General features: G+C 37.7%; 1 long non-coding RNA gene across 1 annotated transcript in view; it reads left to right on the top strand.

Moving 5' to 3' along the window:
- LOC149090895 (uncharacterized) overlaps positions 1-20,260 on the top strand; it is a 130,945-nt gene that overhangs the window by 27,385 nt on the left and 83,300 nt on the right. The gene's annotated exons all lie outside the window — the stretch shown is intronic.

Here is a 20,260-nt window from a genome sequence, read left to right as displayed (position 1 = left end):
TTTTACTAATGCTATACGAGCAACACAGCTTTAATCTAAGAAATAAAGACGAGGAAATTACAACCCGGTCTTTTTACTTATCGGCGACGCCACCACTACAACAATTTATTTAGTTTATTTTATTTATTTATTTTTATTTTTATTTATATATATATATTTTTTTTTTTTTTTTTTATTGATATGTGGAGTAGGGATATGTGGAATCAATTGTCATCAGTATGAGTCATACGAACAAGTTCAGGAGGCCTGGTGTGATAGTTAGGGTCATTAACATCCTTCTTACGCATAAATTGATTTTTATGATGAATAAACTCCCTTCCTCTGTTCAATTCGCTAAAGTGTTACTCATCAACAGCCTTAATTTTGGCAGTTTTCTTGAATGGGTTTTGGAGTTTGCCTTTCAATATTGGTGCTTTTTTATATTTTGTATTGACTTCAAAAGAATTTCTATTTTCATTGACTTTATTAATTTTTTGTGTTTTTAAGATTTGATTACTGTATGCAGGGGTGCCTGCAAAAATAAACAAATGGGCTGGTGTTCTACCTGTGCTATTGTGTTTAATTTTATGATTATAAATGAATAGGATAGTTTCGATTTTCATCTGCTTTTCTTCAACGTAAGTATCAGTATTTATTATTCTAATACGCTCGTTTAAGGTTTTGTAAAATCGTTCAATGTCCGCAACCCCTGTCTTTATTGATGCTAATTCTAATTTAACCTCCTCCGAAGTCAACCATTGTTTAATTGCGTTACTTGTGAAAGCTGAGTCTCTGTCTGCGTCGAGTGTTATCGGCTTGCCCATTTGAGTATATCTGTGTTCTGTTTTTGACAATTGGCAAACATCGCATTGATTAATAATGACTTGTATCAATTTACCAGAATCTTTGAAAAGTCTTAACATTTTTTCTATGCCAGGGTGGATAAGCTTAATATGCTGTTTTAATATTAATTCTTTAAATTCAGCGTAACTTTCTATATCTTTCAAATATAATAATGCTCTTACAATTGAATACGTGAAAGCGCATCGGCTACATAATTGGTTTTTCCTTGGATGTATTTTATTGTAAAATCGTATTCTGAGTTTTGGAGTTTCGTGTTGGGATCTTGTATTGAGTGAAGCCAAACCAATGGCTTATGATCACTTAATACCTCGAAAGTCCTACCAAATAAATAGGGCCGAAAGTATTTTGTTGCCCAAACAATGGCCAATAATTCCCTCTCAATGGTGCTATAGTTTTGTTCGTGATCGTTTAGTGTTCGACTAGCGAAACAAATAGCTTTACCTTCTTGTGACAAAACAGCACCTATTGCTACATTACTAGTATCAGTTGTGACTTGAAACAATTTTTCGATTCAGGGCAAACAAGTATTGGGTCACTTGAAATTAGAATTTTTAATTTTTCAAAGGCCTGGAGATAAGCTTCGTTTTTTAAATCAATTTTATTTCCTTTTTTAAGACAATTGGTAATAGGTTTTGCAATTTGTGCGAAATTTGGGATAAATTTCCAATAGTAGCCGCATAATCCAAGAAATGATTTTATTTCTTTTGGACTCTTGGGAAGAGGGAAATATTTAATTGATTTTATTTTATCTTCATTGGGCTTGATGCTATATGGGCTTATAATATGACCTAAAAACTTTGTTTCCCTTTTAAGGAATTGCACTTATCAAGCTGCAACTTTAGGTTGGCTTCTCTTAATTTGCTAAACACCTTTCTCAACGATTCCAAGTGTTCAGTTAATGATGTCGAGAATACAATGACATCATCGAGATATACTAAACAACATTTATTTATTACCTCTTTCAAAACATTATTCATGCAACGCTGAAAAGTTGCTGGTGCGTTTTTCAACCCAAATGGCATTCGTGTATATTCATAATGTCCATTTTTGGTTGAAAATGCAGTTTTGGTGATGGAATCTGGATCCATTTCTATCTGGTGGAAGCCTTTTGCAAGATCGATTGTCGTAAAATACTGACACCTGCCTAACTTACTTAGAATTTCGTCAATATTTGGTGATTTCGTTCAATCCTCGATAATCGACGACAACTCTATATTTTTGATTCCCTGAAGCGTCTAGTTTTTTGGGCACAACCCATAAGGGGCTGCAATATGATGAATTACTATCCCTGATAATCTCTTGTTGAAGCATTTCCTCAACTTGAGCGTCTATTTCTTGCTCGGCGGCGAACGGATAACTGTAATTTTTTTTGTAAACGGGATTATTGTGAATGGTTTCAATTCTATGTTTGGTTTGATTAGTAAAGCTTAAGATTTGGCCTTCGCGATACTGAATGTCAATAAACTGTTTTAAAAGCTTCAGCAAATTTGCCCGTTCTTCTTCATTGAGGTGATCGAGTCGGTATTGAGGCTGCTCGTCTATTGGATTTTCAATAGCGTAAGTAAGCTCTGGAGTAATTGTGAAATTTTTATTGTTGCCAGGAGAAATTGTTTTATTGTTTATTATAATTTGATCTCTGGAATAATCGATAATTGAATTAGTTGCCTTTAGAAAATTGCGTCCTAATAATATGTCATAATAGTGTGGAAATATGTAAAAATGCTGTTCTACTGGGAAAAGTTCATTAGGTTGAACAGTAATTAGTTCGTTCAAATTCACCACTCCTTGCAATGCACGAACTGCTGTAGGCTTTAATGTTATGGGTAGGTTAAAGAAATTCTGGCGCATAATATTAATTTAACTACCTGTATCAATTAGACAACAACAGAGTTTATTATTAAATTTTAAGGCAATATATTGGTGTGTTGGGAGGCTGATAAACGAAAATTTTCGGCATTATCTTCATCTGGTTGTTGGTATGGATGATTAAGATTCTGATGGTCGGTTTCGCAATAAGGTTCGTCACCATTATTTTGATATTCGCAACTTTGATAATAGTATTGATCAATCGGCATTTCTATATGATGGTAATCATCAATTTCCATCCTTTGATGGCCACTTGTACTTTCACGTTGGCGCTTTTGAGGTTGAGTTAAATTTGGTATCGAATAACCTTGACTTGACTTTCTATGGGCATCACTTTGTTGAGCTTGTACGAGTTTTTGTTGAAATTCTTTAAATATTTGTGGGTTTTGTGATGGTAAAGAGGGTGGTAAAGAAGGTCGTCCCTGATTAAATGTGTTCTGTCGGACATGGTGCGGTATAAGATATTGATTGCTGACAATTTCGTTAGTTTTTTGCTGAGATGGACTATTATTGTATGAAGTCATTTAAGTATTATTTATTTCTTTATTAGAAGGCCTATCAAGATTGATATTTGAATTTAATTTCCTACTATTTTATACGAGAATTAAGTTTACATTATCTTCATACATGCCTTCTTGTTGGGCAACACATTTTAGCTTAGAAATACTAGATATATCATGACGTGCTAAAATCATGAACATACGATCAGGTAATTTTTTATTTATTATATTATAATTTTTTAAGATTATTCTTTGCTGTCTGAGATCATGTGTTGGATAGAGAGCAAGCAGATAATCCAGTCGACGAATAAACGGCCCAAGAGTATCTTCTTGACCCTCGAATGTTGGAATTTGTTTTAATTGCATTAACAATTGATTGAGTTAGCCTTCAGTAAGCATATTTGTGCTACTCCCAGTTGAAGGTAGTTGGTTATGGTTTTCAGTCAGCGACATATTTTATTTATTTTTTTTTTTATTACGTGGTCAAATTTTCACTCACGATTTAAATAAGGTTCTTATGCGGATACGGTGGTTTCCACTCAATAATTTTTGTTTGAAATGTTTGTGGCAGTTGATTATAATTTAACTGACGCACTTTTTCATTGTCTTTTATTGATTCCGCACAATTGGGAGATGGTACTAGTATTTGACCAATCAAATAAAATGACTTCATAGAGTTTAAACATTTTTAAACAATGCGGTTAGTTAAATAGAAAGATAACTTTATTTTAATAGCATTGGAGTTGAACAAGTTTCTTCTTATGATGCAAATTTACAACTGACTCTAATTCTAAGCTTACAATGCAATGCGTCGGCGTTGGCAGCTATAAAGCTCCAGCATGGGATGACATTGCCGTTACAAAGCGCTTTGAGAGTCGTAAGATTAAGCTACAGAGTGGCTTAAGGGAGATTATAAGAGAAATTATGTATGCACACCAAATACTCTAATTGTTGGAGTATGATGAATACGTAACTATATATATAATAATAATAATAATAATAAAAACGATATATATTTAGTAATATATCCATCAGCACTCACCCACACTTAAACACAACACCAAAGCCACGATCGCCCTAGCAACTACTCATAAACAAATCGGCCACTTATAAACAAATCGCCCAAGCGTCCGCTTAGAAACAATCATCTGATCATCCAATCATATAAACAAATCGCACTCCAACTCATCGAACCCTTTCTCGTGGGAACTGCATATTCAGCATATTTGGCAGCGATCAGGCCAATCACTACACCAAAATCACGCCACCATCGAAACACATTTCTATCTATATAAGACAAACAAATTTTCAATCAGTAGTTCAGCTTCAATTCAGCTCTAAGACCACTCTTACATCGCGTAAGAATAATTGTACTCCGTTATAAGTTTTATTTAAGAAATACATTTTTTTTTTATTTAAATTATAACGTCGGTCTTATTATTGGCGCAGCCGGTAGGATTGGTTTGGTGAACAATTGAGATCATCATTACTAATCCGCTAAAGTACTACGTGACCTCTCGCGTGTGCAACCAGACTTTTAGTTAAAATATAGACCCGCTTGACTATTTAGTTCTGCGTAGTGGAAATCAACCACTACATAACATTTGTGTCCGGGACTTACATATCTCTCGATCCCAACAAAGTCATAAGTGTTATACCAAAAAAAAAAAAAATTAGCAACCCGTTCAACTATAAATGATGAATCCAACTAAGTGATATAATCGACTGAACGAACAATTCAATCACAATTAAATGCCAACTGTGTGCAAGTTAAAAGTGAATTAAACCAAAAACTGTTCAAACGACTAATCCAATTAAGAGAAATAGTCAAAAGAACAGAAACCTACTAAACGGCTCCACCATGACTCTGGAATTGTCGGAGACCCACCTCAATCAGGCCCTAGCTCTTCTAAGGCAGGTGCCTACATTCGACGGTGACACCAATGGATTAAGTGCTTTCATCAGACGCATCGACTACATATTGCAACTATATCCAACAAAGGACGTCCGCCAGCATAGCTTAATGTATGGAACCATCGAGATGCTACTAACTGGAGCAGCGCAACGAGTGTCGCAACTCACACAAGCCGCAGGTTGGGCTAGTCTTCGATCCGCCTTGATTAGTGAATTCAAAACTCACACACCTTGCGAGGAATTTCTACGACGTTTGTACAACACCAATTTCAACGGAAGCCTTCGTAAGTTTATTGAAGAATTAGAACATACGACATTCAGAATTGTATACAAATTGACTTAGAAGGCGATCCCGCCAATGCTACACTCTATATAAATGCAATGAATAATACTGTAAAAGAAGTTATTACTAGAAAGTTACCAGATAGGCTCTATATGACCTTAGCGAAATTTGATATTTCAACAGTGTCTAATTTAAAACAAGTAGCCCAAAGAGAAGGCTTATATGAAAATAGTTTCGGAGACAAACCCAAGTATTCTTCAAAGTCAACTGATTCCCAAAATTATTCTAAACAAAACCAAACTCAAACAAATTATAAACCAACCCAAAACCAAACGAATTACAAGCAAAATAACTACCAATCCACTTCAGCAGGACTGAATAATCCTTCTAACCAACAACTTTATACTGAGTTCCGTAACAAATTAAATTACGAAACGCAACAAAATCCTCTAAACTATCAACAGACCACTCAAACTCAAAGTCCTTTCCCTAACCAACCAACTAAACGAACTAGAGAAATCAACAGCGGACAGACTAAAATGGACTGGTCAGAAAATTTTCATCAATCTGCCTTGGAACAAACCAGACCGATAACACCAATCGAACAAACCCCTACATCAGACTCATCTTAAATAACACACCCCTTAAATGCATAATAGACACAGGTTCTTCCATAAACCTTATTAATAAAAACTTGTTCAACTTCTTAGAAACTAAAGAACATCTAAAAGTTCAAACCATTAAAGGTTTAATAGAACTCAATAAAAGCGTCTCATTCGCAAGCAGCAAACTCTGCCCCACTATACAAAAATTCTATTGTCACAATTTCTCAGACAGTTACGATATACTATTAGGTAGAAATTACCTTTCGGCATCCAAAGCCATCATTAATTATGCAGAAGAGAACATAACCATAGGAAACTACACTTTCAAATTCAAATATGATAAAGAAATTTCCATTGAAACTCCTTACCCTCCAACAGAATTTTAGTACGACTTATTTTCGTACGAAATAAATAATAATATTGAAGAAAAAAACGAATACAGACAGGATCATCTAAATCTAGAAGAAACAAATAATTTTAAAAAAATACTTCACGACTATAGTGACATCCAGTACAGAAAAGGTGAAAATTTGACCTTTACTAGTACAATCAAACATAAAATAATAACCAAACATGAGGACCCTATCTATAAATACCCTTATAGACACCCTCAAATTCTTGACCAAGAGGTCAACAAGCAAATTAACGAAATGTTAGAACAGGGAATCATTAGAAAATCTAATTCACCCTATTGTTCACCCATATGGATCGTACCTAAAAAAGAGGACGCTTCCAAAGAAAAAAAATATCGTTTAGTCATTGACTATCGTGGACTTAATGAAGTCACAATAGATGATAAATACCCAATACCCATCATGGATGAAATCCTAGATAAACTTGGCAAATGCCAATATTTTACCACTATCGATCTAGCTAAGGGCTTCCATCAAATTCAAATGGACCCTCAATCAATCGCAAAAACTGCATTCTCAACAAAACAAGGGCATTATGAATTCACTCGCATGCCTTTCGGGTTAAAAAACGCCCCTGCAACCTTCCAAAGATGTATGAATAACCTTTTAGAAGACTTAATCTTCAAAGACTGTCTAGTTTACCTCGACGACATAATCATATTCTCAACTTCACTAGATGAACACTTAACTTCCATAAAAAAGGTATTTGACAGATTACGCAAAGCCAATTTAAAACTCCAATTAGACAAATGCGAATTTCTAAAAAAAGAAACACAATTCCTAGGACACATAATAACAACAGAAGGAATCAAACCTAATCCCGATAAAGTAGCGGCTATAATAAATTTTCCAATTCCCAAAACACCTAAAGAAATTAAATCTTTTCTAGGTCTTTCCGGATTTTACCGCAAGTTTATTCCAAATTTTGCCAAAATAGCAAAACCATTGACTCTAGGATTAAAAAAGGAATCCAAAATTGATATAACTAACCAAGATTTCATCTCAGCCTTCGAAAAAATGAAAGTACTCATAACAAATGAACCAATACTAATCTATCCAGATTTCAACAAAACTTTCTCTCTAACCACAGACGCAAGTAATGTGGCTATAGGAGCAGTCCTCTCACAGGACCACAAAGCAATCTGTTTCGTAAGTAGAACATTAAATGATCACGAACTTAATTATTCAGCAATAGAAAAAGAACTATTAGCCATCGTATGGGCTACCAAATATTTCAGACCATATCTCTTCGGTCGAAAATTCCAAATCCTCAGCGATCATAAGCCATTAGTGTGGTTACACAATATTAAAGAACCAAACATGAAATTACAAAGATGGAAGATTAAATTAAATGAATACGACTATACTATTAAATATCTACCATATATCATAAGCCATTAGTGTGGTTACACAATATTAAAGAACCAAACATGAAATTACAAAGATGGAAGATTAAATTAAATGAATACGACTATACTATTAAATATCTACCAGGAAAAGAAAACCACGTAGCAGATGCCCTCTCTAGAATCAAACTAAAAGAAAATCTTTTAGGAGAAGAAATTAGCATCCCGAGCAACCATTCATAGTGCTCAGGAAGACAATCTAAATTTAATACCTATTTCAGAAAGACCTTTAAACTTATATAATAGACAAATTGAATTCATAAAAGGTAACGAAGACAAAATCGACATAATGCATTATTTCCATAAAACAAAAATAAATATAACATACATAGAAATGACAGATACACTTGCTAAAAACATAATTAAAGAATACCTTTGCCTAAAGAATAATGCCTTATACTTTCATCACCTCTCAGATTTCCCAATATTCCAAAAAGCTTATGCCTAAATTATAAATCCCGATAGTGAAACGAAAACGTTAAGAACTTCAACAAAATTACAAGATATCCTCAATTTTGCAGAATTTAAAGAAACAATTCTTTCAAATCAGAAAAAATTACTCCAACCCGGTATTACAAAAACGACCAACTGGTTCAGAGAAAAATATTACTTTCCAGACCACCAAAATCTAATACAAAATATTATTAACGAATGCGAAATTTGCAATCTATCTAAAACCGAAAACAGAAACACAAAACTGACTTTTGAAATCACCCCAGAAGTATACAATCCCAGAGACAAATACGTCATGGACTTTTACTTAATCGACAACAAACAATTTTTATCTTGCATTGACATATATTCAAAATACGGATACTTAGTAGAAATAAACAGTCGTTATTGGCTCGAAACTAAAAGAGCAATCATAAAAATTTTCAATGACATGGGAAATCAATGCTGACAAAGATTCAGCATTTATATGCGCTGCTCTCCAAGCTTGGTTACAATCCGTAAAAGTAATAATCGATATCACTACTAGCAAAAACGGTATTTCAGACATAGAAAGATTTAATCGAACAATTAACGAAAAACTTAGAATTATTAATACAGAATCCAACATAGAAAACAAACAGACGAAATTCGAAACCATTCTATACATTTATAACCATAACCGAATCGACTTCGAAATAGACACAGACTACAACTCTACTTAAAACTAAAACAACGACACCATTCAAGAAAACAGGACAAATAACACAAACTGACGAAAAACATTACATAGAAACTAATAGATGATGACAAACCACTAACGAATGTAAATACGACACCTAATTTCAGAAATCACCATATTACTACTATCACTTTTATCAATGGCATCTCCCGCCCTCAATCAAAGCATCGAAATACAGCATCAGCATATGTTAAATATAAATTCTGAAAAAATTCTAAACATAAAGACTTCTACTTGGTTTAAATCAGACACAAATGAAATATTCATAATTTCGCATGTACAAAAAAAAAAAAAAAAAAAAAAAAAAAAATTAGCAAAACACCACTTTTTAAGATTTTACCTCACTCAGATAATCAAAATAATACATTATTAGAAAATACTTTTGAGACTTACTACATCTTAAATAATAAAGCATATATAAAAACCACAAAGAAACAAACGAATGTATTAGTAGTATAATAACTCAAAGATCAGCAGACTGCAAATATACCAAAACATTTCAAACATACCAAATCAATATAGAACCAAACATTATTGTAACTTGGAACTACGCAAAAACAAAAATCATTCAAAACTGTAATAAAAATAATATTAATATTCAGGGTAATAACATAATTAAAATATATAACTGTAAACTTCAAATAAATAACATCTCAATTAATCTACACACAAACATTCTATGTAACAAATAATATCACAAAAACAGAACCAATATCATTACTACAAACAAAGCAAATAGTTTAAGAAAATACTAAAGACATTCAATATTATAACCACTACAACTTTTATAATTACTATTATAAGTCTAACACTATTTGTAATCATTAAATTTAAGACAATATCTAAGAAAATTATCATAAGATATGAAACAGCAATAACATCAAGTAATTCAACACCAGAAGAGCAACTACTCCCCGAAACTCTTTCACCATTATAAACCATACCACAATTGTATTCTACATTTTCCGCCTGAGGACAGGCTACTCTCTTTAGGATGGGCATGTAATATATCCATCAGCACTCACACACACTTAAACACAACACCAAAAGCCACGATCGCCCTAGCAAACTACTCATAAACAAATCGGCCACTTATAAACAAATCGCCCATGCGTCCGCTTAGAAAAAATCATCCGATCATCCACTCATATAAACAAGTCGCACTCCAACGCATCGAAACCTTTCTTGTGGGAACTGCATATTCAGAATTTTTGGCAGCGATCAGGACACTCACTTCACCAAAATCACGCCACCATCGATATACATTTCTAGCTATATAAGACAAACAAATTTTCAATCAGCAGTTTAGTTTCCATATAGCTCTAATACCACTCTTACATCGCGTAAGAATAATTGTACTCCGTTATAAGTTTTATTTAAGAAATAATTTTTTTGTATTTAAACTATAACGTCGGTCTTATTATTATATATGTATATATAAATATATATATATATATATGTTTATATTCCCATTGTGATGGGAATCAGGGTATAATGGTTGTTGGGCCAAATTCACTTATCTTATTGTTAACTTGAATTTTATACCTATATTTTTACATTTGGGTTCACCCTAATTACTCTGTCTCTCTTGCGTGGTGAACTCTTATTACTTGCATTAATTCGCCTAGCTCTAAGCAAGCTGCGCTTGCTCATACGTTTGTACTTTTAGTGTATATTAATAACTCTACGAATAAACGTTGCACCTACGATGCGCTGAATTTCATATACGGCTCATTAGTTTAGTTAGAACAGCATCCCCATACTCTGAACTCATGCTAGACAGAAAAACGCTTCTGATCTTACATTTTGGCGCCCAACGTGGGGCATTGCTGTTCAAATTCCGTGGAACGCATTTAGAGTTATAGTTTGGCTTATGTACAGACATATTCTGCATACATACTTCTGTGCATAAGTGGGATATATCAGCATACAAGCTATTAGTTGTGCATGCACTCGCTTGCCTTGCTGTTCGCACCGGTCATTCGCTTTGGTTGACTTCGCTGGCGCTCTGTGACCCCCGTCGTCGCATCACCGAGTCATCTTCTTCGTTTCGTCAATCTCTCGCAGCAAAGCAGCTTCTGCTTTGCAATCTTCGTCACTTCGCTACCCCTACGATCCCCCCGCGATCGCAGCAGCAAGTTATTGGCAGTGCGCTTACCATCATATTCGTCAAACGTTTGGATAAATCATATTCGTCGAATTCGAAATACATAAGTGCGGTTAATCACAAACGCACTTACATACACATATACATATACAATTCACCGCTGGAATTACTCTTCTCACTTGATATTATTGAGAGAAACTCATCGCCGAATTTCTGCAAGCTCAGTTGAGTGGAATTTGTCTCTTGCATTATTCGTCGCTCTTATATTCATCACGCAACATTAGCTCAGTTGAGTGAAATTAGTCACTTGCATTTTTCTTCGCGCTAATAAATATTTTGTGCAATTTGGGTTTAACTCTGGTAGTGAATTTGATCATCGTTATTTAAATAAACCCATAAAGTTGTTGTTGATCGAATAATGTCTCTGGAGAGCCTTAAAACACAGCGCGCGAATACTCGCCGCAATATTAGCCGCATCCGCAATGTTGTCGATCCCAAATTAAGAGAAGGGAAATCTGCACCAGTTCAAGCTGAATTAAAGTGTCGCTTGGAAATTTTGGAAGCTTACTTTAAGCAAGCAATGGTATTGCAGACTCAAATTGAAAAGGAATGTTCGACCGATACAGGACGCACCGAATTGGAGGAACTGTATGTAGAAATAAAGGTTTGCATTACAGAGCAACTCACGGAGGATATACACGAATCAACATTCGCTGCGGTATCTGGGCCCACATTCTTATCGTCGGCCAAGCTGCCCAGACTTGCGTTACCTACATTTGATGGCAATTATGCGGACTACAAGAATTTTAGTGCGCTATTCAACCAAATGGTGGATCAACAGAACAGCTTATCAAACATCGAGAAGTTTAATCAACTAATCAGCTGCTTAAAGGGACCAGCATTAGAAACGGTAAAGGCATTTCAGATCACACCTGAAAACTACCGAAAGGCACTTGATCGTTTGAATCAACGCTACGACAACCCAACATTAGTGTTCTTGGACAATATCTCGTCATTATTTATGCTCAAGAGTGTATCAAAGTCAAACAGCCACGAAATTCGAAGTTTGATTGACAACTCTACAGCATTGTACAACTCGCTAAAGTCATTAGGCAACGAAGCACAAATCGCACAGGCAATGTTAATAGCCATTGTTATGGATAAGATGGACATGGAAACTAAGCGCAAATGGAACGAATCATTGGATTATTCCAAGTTGCCTACGTGGGATTTATGTGTACAGGTAGTTGAGAGGCATTGCCAATATTTGGAATCATGCGGTAAGTCCGAATCGAGCCAGGCCCGTACAGCGACTGCTAGCAAACCACGAAGCCAGACAACCACGCGACATGGTTTGTCTTTTAATTGTTCAACTCACTCATGTCCTCTTTGTCTTAGCTCAGAGCATCGAGTCTCACGTTGCAGTCGACTTCAAGAGATGTCGGTTGCAGAGCGCTATGAAGCAGCGAAACGACATGGTCTGTGCCTAAACTGTCTTGGCAAGGGCCACCAGGCATCCAAGTGTCCTTCTACTCAACGATGTCGATGTTGCTCGAGACTTCATCACAGCTTACTACATCGAGAGGCAGCTGTGAGTAGATCGACAACTATGTTGCCCAGCGGCTCGAATTCAAATGATGTGGTGACACATACACACACCAATCGAACAGACCAAGTCATTCTAGCAACGGCCATCGTTGAGGTCATGGATGCATCTGGAAACTACAGGATCGGTCGTGCTCTATTGGATTCTTGCTCACAGGTGAACTTCATCTCAGAACAGTTCGCACAAGCACTACGCTTGCCAAAGGTCAAACGTCACATGCGAATCTGTAGCGTTGGTGAGTCACACACATACATCAAGTTTGGCACTTCGGCCACAATCAAATCACGCTTGGAGGATTTCAAGATGCCCATTGATTTCTGCGTAACGTCACACATTGCCTATCAGCCAGAATCGGACATCGACACTTCATCATGGAACATACCGAAGAACACACCTTTAGCTGATGAGAAGTTTCACAAAACTCGTCATATCGATTTACTTATTGGCACTAAAACATTTTTTGAAATTCTTGCAGTGGGACAAATCAAATTGGGTCCCAACCTTCCTATGCTTCAGAAAACGTTACTTGGATGGATTGTGTCTGGACGCTATAAGGGAGGACAGCAACAGACGCACTGCTACTCGCTCTCACAGGAGGAGTCAATAAACAACAATTTGGAACGACTCTGGCGTATCGAAGACTTGAGTAAACCAATCGACAAGTTCATACCTGAGCAACTGCAGTGCGAACAAATGTTTACTCGCTCTGTACGCCAACAAGCAGATGGTAGAATTATTGTTCGGCTACCATTCAAGGATGACCCACGACATCTAGGATCTTCATACGAGTCTGCTAAGCTGAGATTCGAGTCACTGGAACGGCGCTTAAATCGCAATCCCGAGTTAAGGGCAGCATACATAGCATTTCTGCGCGAATATGAAGATTTAAATCATATGAGTTTGGTACACTCACCAAGGCTTGACGAGCCACATAATTACATACCACATCACTGCGTCTTCAAGCCAAATAGCACTTCAACGAAGCTCAGAGTTGTCTTCGATGCCTCAAATCGAACTTCATCGCAACAATCACTCAATGATTTGCTAATGGTTGGACCGACTATTCAGACTGATCTATATACGCTTCTGTTACGCTTTCGAACGTACAAATATGCACTGACTGCAGATGTAGTGAAAATGTTCAGGCAAGTATTGGTGGACTATCGTGACCGCAAGTTCCAATACATTCTTTGGAGAGATTCAACAGACAAACCACTACGGACATATTCACTAAACACAGTCACATATGGTACGGCCTCAGCACCATATCTCGCCATACGCAGTATGAAATATTTGGCTGATCTACATATGCAAACTCACAAATTGGGATCACAAGCTATAAATTCATCATTCTACGTGGATGACTTTCTTTGTGGGCATGACACAGCAGAAGGCCTGCAACAACTCAAGGCAGAGGTCATCGAAGTACTTGGCAAGGGCAAATTTGAATTAGCAAAATGGCATTCGAATCATCCGGACTTTGTCGACGACAGCACGATCAAAGATTTGAATCTGGAAGATGGCTCAGTTACTAGCACATTGGGCTTAGCATGGAGCCAAAGTCTGGATGTGTTGCTATTTGCCTTTCGACCCAAATGCTCCGTTGACGCAATCACCAAGAGGACAATTTTATCTGTGGCATCTTCACTTTTTGATCCATTGGGATTGGTAGCGCCAATCATTGTGACAGCAAAGATCATTCTACAGGAACTGTGGATAGTCAAATTACAATGGGATGAGTCTGTGCCGCAAAACCTTTATTTAGCTTGGAAATCGTTTGCTGCATCACTTACTTCACTAGAGTCGCTGAAAATACCTCGATTCTGTATGCAGCCGAACACCAAGGAGTTGCAGTTGCATGGATTCTGTGACGCTTCCATACGTGCATATGGATGCTGCATTTACGCACGCACAGTCGCAGCGGACGGCGAGGTTCAAGTTCACCTGATCACGTCAAAGTGCAGAGTAGCACCAACTCGTAAGTTATCGCTACCAAAACTGGAACTCGCTGCTTCTCACCTACTGGCCCAACTCTACGTGAAAATCAAGGGGATTTTCACATCGAAACAAACCTATCTGTGGAGCGACTCGTCGATAGTTCTTCATTGGATACAGCAACATTCGTCGACACTATCAACCTTTGTTGGAAACCGCGTTTCTGACATACAAGAAGCTACACCGGACTGTCATTGGAGACATGTCCCAACTAAATTGAATCCCGCCGATCTGGTCTCGAGGGGGTGTACACCCATCGAATTGAACGAATCAATCTGGTTTATGGGGCCGGCGTATCTAAGGCAGAGCTCAAACACTTGGCCAAGAGACAAACATCATGAACCAGATCCTGCGATTGTAGCACTTGAGATGCGCAAGTCAGCTTTCAAGGCTACGACGGATATCAATCATCTACTCGACACACTCAGAAACATAAGTTCGCATCGTCGTTGTTTGCGAATTGTTGCTTGGATGCTGCGCTTTATACACGCGCTTCGGAAACCCGTTGAGCTGTCTACGCCCTCGCCATCACCTCAAGAGCTACAGCGTGCATTTAATTGCATTATTTGGAATCTGCAGCAGCAACACTTCGCAGATGAAATTCACGCTTTGAACAAAAATAGGCAAATATCAAGTCATATAAAATTTCTAAATCCATTTTTACAAATTACAGACGGATATCAACTATTGAAGGTTGGCGGCCGTCTCGAATTGGCAAATGCTCCGGAGGTTCAGAAACATCCAATCATACTTCCCAGCAAAGATGATTTTGTTCGTCACTACGTGCAGTTTCTTCATGTGCAACACTATCATGCTGGCTCAAAGGCACTTGTCGCACTAATTCGTCTGCAATTCTGGATCGTAAATGCTCGAGACCTGGCTCGCTCTATTGTCAGAAGGTGCGTGCACTGTGTGCGCTACAAGCCAAGGTTGCAACAGCAACTCATGGGAAATCTGCCTGTAGAGCGATTGACGCCATCGAGACCTTTCGCTCACTGTGGAGTTGACTTTTGTGGACCAGTCAACGTCTATCTCCGCATTCAGGGCAAGGCTCCTCGCAAGGCCTACATTGCCATATTTGTATGCTTCGCCACCAAGGCTGTGCATATCGAAGTGGTATCTGACCTTTCAACGGATGCTTTCTTAGCCGCGTTGAGGCGCATGATTGCACGACGAGGATTGCCTGTGGATATATTTTGCGACAATGCCACGAATTTCACTGGAGCAAGCAATCAATTAAAGGAACTGCGAACCTTCTTCTTCAAGCAAGAAAATCAACAGTCAATTATTAGTTTTTGCACAAATGAATTCATAAACTTTCGTTTCATCCCACCCAGAGCACCACACTTTGGCGGCCTCTGGGAAGCCGCAGTTAAAAGCGCCAAGGGGCTTATGACGCGCAGCCTTATGAACGCCCGTTGCACGTTTGAGGAATTGGCCACAATCACAGCAGAAGTAGAAGCCATCCTCAACTCACGCCCACTCACACCACTATCATCAGATCCAAGCGACTTGGGTGCTCTGACACCTGGTCACTTTCTAGTTGGAGACTCCCTGCGAGCATTGCCTGAGCACAACATAGAAGATGAACAGTTGAAATCTTTGGATCGCTGGCGTTTGATAACTGGTATCAAACAATATTTTTGGCGACGCTGGTTGACAGACTACTTCAATGAGCTGAACGTGCGCCACAAGTGGACCAAACCATCACCCAGTATCTCTATCGGGGACATGGTTCTCATACATGAAGACAACGTACCTTCTCAGAAGTGGATAATGGGTCGCATTACAGCTACAATTCCTGGACGAGATCAACGAGTACGAGTGGTAGATGTCCGCACTACCAAAGGCATAATCCGGAGACCAGTTCACAAAATAGCGATTCTTCCTGTCTCTTGAAAGACTTCGTCATTCAATGGGGCCGGGATGTTGGGCCAAATTCACTTATCTTATTGTTAACTTGAATTTTATACCTATATTTTTACATTTGGGTTCACCCTAATTACTCTGTCTCTCTTGCGTGGTGAACTCTTATTACTTGCATTAATTCGCCTAGCTCTAAGCAAGCTGCGCTTGCTCATACGTTTGTACTTTTAGTGTATATTAATAACTCTACGAATAAACGTTGCACCTACGATGCGCTGAATTTCATATACGGCTCATTAGTTTAGTTAGAACAGCATCCCCATACTCTGAACTCATGCTAGACAGAAAAACGCTTCTGATCTTACAATGGTTTTGTAAAAAGTATGTAACAGGCAGAAGGAGCCGTGGCATACTCCACAAAGTATATATATTCTTGATCAGGGCGACGAGCCTCCGTAAAATGTAAATAAAGAATGAAATAAAAAATATAATTAAAAACTATATTTCAAAATTTTTACATTATGTATATTCCCCAAATGCCTAAAACATGATTTAAACATTTTTTATTATATTATTATATTGGTAACCCTTTTTATTTAATTATATCAAATTATTTTTTTTTTTTTAATATTATGTAGTTTTTTTTTCATCCTTTTTAATACATGCAAACTATATACCATACACATGCACATACATATATATAAATACCCGAAAACACGTAAAAGAGAAAAACTTGAAGCAACAGCTAATTAAGAACAAGCACTGAAAATGTAATGGACTAGTTAACGTTAATTTAAAGAATAAATGTATCTTTTGGAATTTTGTGAGTCCTAGGCTAGGACTATAGCTTTGGCATAGAAGAGAGTCGAGGCAATTTTTTCCAGTCCAAGATTTGCATAATGCGCTATTTTAGCAGAACTCCATGTCTGATCTTTCGGGTCGAGCGCAACTGAGTACACCCGATTCGCATTTAATTAAACGCAGTGCCTCTGCATCTCCCATTTTATCCGGGAAACTACAGACCACCAGCACTTTCAAGCGTCCGGTCGTCACCCGGTCCAGTCCGAAGCCAGAGAGGCTGCAGTAACTTTAGGAGTACTTATAGACCCATATTCAGAAACTGGCGAAATACGGCAGAGGGGGACACAAACATCCAGAATAGAGTTTAGGGTGGAATAAAAAAACGATGCTGTCAAATTAATATCATTCCACTCATATAAAAGTCTGTTGAATTAATTAATTCACTAAGCAAAACAAAATCGCATTTACGTTAACAACGACTAGGTTTAGAAGGCAAAGGTGGATAACTGAGATGATCATCAACAGGAGTCGATCTCACGACATTAAAGAGCGAATCGTGATTAGTAAATGTTAATGCCAGATCCCATTAACAAGAATTGCTCCTCCCGCAACACACGTTATGTTATTAACAGCACTCTGTTAATAACATAACCCAGTTCTCCTACTGGTTCGCTGTACTCGGCGCCCCGCGGAGTACCTCGTCCCCCCTCCAGGGTCACTTGCCTCTCCTGGTATTGACGACATGTATATCTTTACTAATGCTATACGAGCAACACAGCTTTACTCTAAGAAATAAAGACGAGGAAATTACAATCCGGTCTTTTTACTTATCGGCGACGCCACCACTACAACATTTGGTCCTTCGAGCCGGATCTCATCCACCTCCACATACACATCAGCATTCCATCGGCCGTCGAGATAAGTACCCCATCTTTGCGTAAAGTAGTACATATATATATACAGTATATACATACATACACTGGCACTTGTCCGCCGCTATATTTCCTTGTATATGTATTTATATATGTACTAATTTACATTATATTTACTGCATGCCTATACATATGTATATATATCCTTATATGCATATATAGACATGTCTGAAGCTGTGTTACAATCCATACACAAGCATATGTACTAATCCTATTTAGTCCGACACTCCGTCCTACATATCGCCACATCATTCATACACATATATTTCTCCATAACTATATGTATATTCCGATAAATATTTATTAAAACGAGAGAACAATATCCCTTGTTAATTGTTTAATAAATCTATTTGCAATATTCTGCTGTTTAGCACATCCGCATACACTCATATACTAGTCGCCGGCTGCAGAGAGACATACATACATATGTACGTACATACATACATACATACTCCTCACTCGAACTATTAAATAAAAAACCAATATCCTTTGTTGTTTTTAATAGTTTTATTTTGCAATTTAAGATAACTTATCCACCAAGCATAATTACTTCTACTTGTTTTATTTATTTTATTTATATATTTGCTAATTGTGTGTCCGCTATCTTCTGTTTGTACGAACATACGCTCATACATATGTACATACATACATGTATGCACATACGAGCCTTGGATTTATTTGATTTCCACTCGCGTACTTCTAAGCAACCCAGCAACACAATTAACATATAAATTCACAATAAAAGTTCCACATACATATGCACGGCACATTTAAATAATAAACTTAAATTGCTAAATTGGTTGTTTTGCTTCCAAACAGCTGAGATCGTAACTAGTATCAATAACTCTTCCGATAATTATCACCGGCCGCCACAATTTCGTGACGATAGTTTTGCACGATCAGAATTCATCGTAATTTAAAAACTATTGCAAAATAAATAGAAAATAGATTTTTAGTCTTGTTTTTTTTTCTTTTATTGTGAAAAGGAAATATCCCCAGCTTAATAAATTAATTTAATTGTTTAATTTATCCTAATTAAATTTATTAAATTTTTCCATTTTTCGTTTATTTGCTTAACAAGACATTTTCTTTTTCAATTTGTTCTACAAAATTCAGTTGACAACTTCCTTGTTTTTGTCAACTGCATTACTCTGTTCTTTGAGTGACTTTCTACCTCTGTATCAGAAATTTCCGCCAGCTAATTTCTAGTTAGCTTCCATGTCTGATCGTTCGGGTCGAGCGCAACTTAAGGTACCCGCTTCGCGTTTGATTCAACGCAGTGCCTCCGCATCTCCCATTCCGTCCGGGAAACCACAGACCACCAGCACTTTCAAGCGCAGTCCGGTCGTAACCCGGTCCAGTCCGAAGCCCGCAAATCCATTAAATATGTCTCTGTCCGAGTTCATCGCGGCTGCGGATAGGCTTATTAAGTTCGAAGCCCGCATTGACGGTCCCGGGGACTCTAATGCCACCCAGGCGGCTCTACTCCGGGCCTTCGAGATCCGCCGAGAGCGGGTCAGGGCCTTATGGGATGATGCTGAGCAGCAATATAAGGTCTGTGCCAGAGCGTTGAACCAAGGGGCGAGCAGTGGCGAAGTTGAAGCCATGGAGGCCAAATTCGACAACTGCTACACTGTGTATGAGCGGTGTACGACGCACCTGGGGGTGCAAATCGACGCACTTTCCGCATCAAGTACACCGCTCGCTCCTATGTCCGCTACTTTCGCCTCGTCTGGAGGCTGTCGCCTTCCACCTGTTGATACGGAAGTGTTCCACGGCGACTACTTGCGCTGGCCAACATTCCTCGACCTTTTTACTGCCATTTATATCCAAAACCCGCGCTTGACTCCGGTGGAAAAGTTATTCCACCTCAATTCAAAGACAGCAGGCGATGCAAATGCCTTAGTCGCAGAGTATCCTCTCACAAACGACGGCTTTGCATCGGCTTGGGG

The sequence above is a fragment of the Drosophila navojoa genome, chromosome X, assembly GCF_054131105.1.
Source record: "Drosophila navojoa isolate 15081-1374.11 chromosome X, UAZ_NAV_1.0, whole genome shotgun sequence".
Lineage (NCBI taxonomy): Eukaryota > Metazoa > Arthropoda > Insecta > Diptera > Drosophilidae > Drosophila > Drosophila navojoa.
The sequence above is the reverse complement of the archived record's forward strand: the minus strand, read 5'-3'. Positions and strand labels throughout refer to the sequence as shown.